The sequence below is a fragment of the Austrofundulus limnaeus genome, unplaced genomic scaffold (genome assembly GCF_001266775.1).
Source record: "Austrofundulus limnaeus strain Quisiro unplaced genomic scaffold, Austrofundulus_limnaeus-1.0 Scaffold106, whole genome shotgun sequence".
In the NCBI taxonomy this organism is placed as follows: domain Eukaryota; kingdom Metazoa; phylum Chordata; class Actinopteri; order Cyprinodontiformes; family Rivulidae; genus Austrofundulus; species Austrofundulus limnaeus.
This window is the reverse complement of record NW_013952508.1, coordinates 567,629-570,574: the sequence shown is the minus strand read 5'-3', so window position 1 is coordinate 570,574 and position 2,946 is coordinate 567,629. Positions and strand designations below refer to the sequence as shown.

General features: G+C 42.1%; 3 non-coding genes across 3 annotated transcripts; all 3 read left to right on the top strand.

Moving 5' to 3' along the window:
* Positions 1-1,145: 1,145 nt before the first annotated feature.
* Positions 1,146-1,218, top strand: trnak-cuu (transfer RNA lysine (anticodon CUU)). The gene has a single exon. It is a non-coding gene; the product is annotated as a tRNA-Lys (tRNA).
* Positions 1,219-2,068: 850 nt separating this feature from the next.
* Positions 2,069-2,142, top strand: trnan-guu (transfer RNA asparagine (anticodon GUU)). Its single transcript has one exon. It is a non-coding gene; the product is annotated as a tRNA-Asn (tRNA).
* A 307-nt stretch (positions 2,143-2,449) lies between these two features.
* trnak-cuu (transfer RNA lysine (anticodon CUU)) lies at positions 2,450-2,522 on the top strand. The gene has a single exon. It is a non-coding gene; the product is annotated as a tRNA-Lys (tRNA).
* The last annotated feature ends 424 nt before the right edge of the window (positions 2,523-2,946 follow it).

Below are 2,946 nucleotides of genomic sequence, written 5' to 3'. Positions count from 1 at the left end.
TGTGTGTGTGTGTGTGTGTGTGTGTGTGTGTGTGTGTGTGTGTACACACACACCATAAAGTACAGTACAAAAATGTATTATGCCATGGGACCTAATACGATAAAAGTTAAATGTCATCTACGACAGAGTAATGTTGAATTTCATTTACGATTTAAACAGATGTGATTAACGTCGATAATAAGCACACAGCTAGCTGGATGTTACCATTTATAGCAATATAACAGCACATCAGAGCTTATACTTACCACCGTATTAGGATCAGCTGCCAGCCTTAAATACAGGTATCTCCTGCGTCGACCAAAAAACTGTCGAAGCTGCTTCAATACGGACABGACAACAAAAAAACAAAGCACCGATTCTGGATCCATTTTCTTTTTCCSGCGAGCTGCAAACTAGGCGGAAGTACGTGGTCGGTCACTGAACACGTTTGCCGCACGTAAGGCGGAAGCACGTAGTCACGCAAATGTGAAGGCTACAACRTCCCATTTAAACGGTTTCGCCCAGCCCACCCGGTCTTTGGAGTGTGTGGCCTTCACGGCCCAGCTAKGCTGGGTCCTCATGAGGACCCAGCCCACGAATTGAGACGCAGCCCCTGTCTCTGTGGCGCAAGTGGTTAGCTCGTTTGGCTGTTAACCGAAAGGTTGGTGCTTCAAGCCCACCCAAGGACATTGTATTGCTTGCTTTCCGCAAAGGTCTCAAACCATTTGTGTGCTCTGCAAGCTTTTGGGAAACCTCAATGTAACCTCAAGTTACAAAACATTGCCAACTTATGGTTGCCTGACATGAGGCCACACCCATCCTAGCTTTCATCTAACACCCTGTCTCTGTGGCGCAATTGGTTGCTCTGCGAGCAAACCATTTGTGTGCTCTGCAAGCTTTTTGGAAACCTCAATGTACTGTAATACATTTCATTTGTCTAAAAAGGTGTATTTCTTGCTTTTCTATTTTGTTTTCAAACAAATATCATTAGCACTTGTCCGAAAGAAATATTCTCCACTACGTGTTCCCAGGACAGACAGTGCTTTGGTAAGGGCCAAATCTGAGAAAGATTGAAAGTATCATGGTCCTTTCATAGTTTAATCTCAATAAGAAATCACTGTTGACAAMGGCWGCATCCCTACTTGCTTTTTCAATGCTTGACTACAGCCTGACTAGCTCTGTCGGTAGAGCATGAGACTCTTAATCTCAGGGTTGTGGGTTTGATCCCCACGTTGAGCGTAGGCTTTTCAAATCGGAATCTCTACCTGTACACCTAACTCTAGCCTTTTCACAAACCAAGTCCTACTTCAACTACAGTCTAACAAACTGTCCTAACCACAAGTTCTCCAATTGATATCGCATTGACAGCTAATCAGTGCATTATGTCAGATCTTCTTGTGTGTGAATAGTGACCATCTGTCACTATGCAAAGTAACCTTACTTGTGCTTGCTCATGCAAAAACTTCTTGAGTTACAGAGCCTGTTGTAAAGGTAGCCAGTTTACAAATACAGTATATCAGTGAACTAAATGCAGAATGAACGAGTTTCATTGCATACAGTACAATAAACATAACTGAAAAATAGTCTAGCCAGTGTCTATTTTACTGCATTCATCCTACATGCAAACTAGTTCACTGGCTTACACAGTGATATAGGACACATTGCTTGACGCTAAACCATAGCACAACATTGGAGTCTGAATACAGTTAAACTTTGCATTAGCTTGAAGTGTATTTTATACTGCCCATAATGTGATTTAAACTCTTACGCTGAGATTAAAAGTCTCAGCTAGCTAGGTTCTGAGAGACAGACAGACGGACGGATAGACGGATGGACGGACGGACGGACGGACAGACAGACAGACGTATAGACAGGATTGGCACAAAATAATCTTGCAACACAGCATCATATTCCCCCTTTTACAGCTATTTAGTAAGAGTTGTCTGGGTTGTTTTGGAAAGTAAATCAGAAAACTGTGGATAGAAACTAAGTACTTCCTTAGCATGTGAGTGAAAAAGTCACAAAATGTTGCCAACTTATGGTTGCCTGAAATGAGGCCACGCCCACCCTAGCTTTCCTCTAAAACCCTGTCTCTGTGGTGCAATCGGTTAGCGCGTTCGGCTGTTAACTGAAAGGATGGTGGTTCAAGCCCACCCAGGGATGTTGTACTGCTAGCTTTCTGCAAACATTTTTGTATTCTGCAAGCTTTTTGGAAACCTCAATGTACTGCATTTCATTTGTCTACAAAGGTGTATTTGTTGCCTTTCTGTTTTGTTTTCAAGCAAATATCATTAACACTTGTCCGAAAGAAATATTCTCCACTACGTGTTCCCAGGACAGACAGTGCTTTGGTAAGGGCCAAATCTGAGAAAGATTGAAGGTATCTTGGTCCTTTCATTGTTTAATCTCAATAAGAAATCACTGTTGACAACGGCTGCTTCCCTACGTGCTTTTTCAATGCTTGACAACCGCCCGACTAGCTCAGTCGGTAGAGCATGACGCTCTTAATCTCAGGGTCGTGGGTTCGAGCCCCATGTTGGGCATAGGTTTTTCAAATGGGAATCTCTACCTGTACAACCAACTCTAGCCTTATCACAAACCAAGTCCTACTTCAACTACAGTCTAACAAACTGTCCTAACCACAAGTTCTCCAGTTGATATCGCATTGAAAGCTAATCAGAGCATTATGTCGTATATTCTTGTGTGTGACTAGTGACTATCTATCACTATAGAAAGTAACCTTACTTGTGCTTGCTCATGCAAACACTTCTTGAGTTACTGAGCCTGTTGTAAAGGTAGCCAGTTTGCATCTACAGTATATCATTGAACTAAATGCTGAATGAACGAGTTTCTTTGAATACAGTACAATAAACATAACTGAAAGACAGTCTCTATTTTGCTGCATTTTTCCTACATGCATACTAGTTCACTGGCTAACACATTGATATAGGACACTTTGCTTGAAGC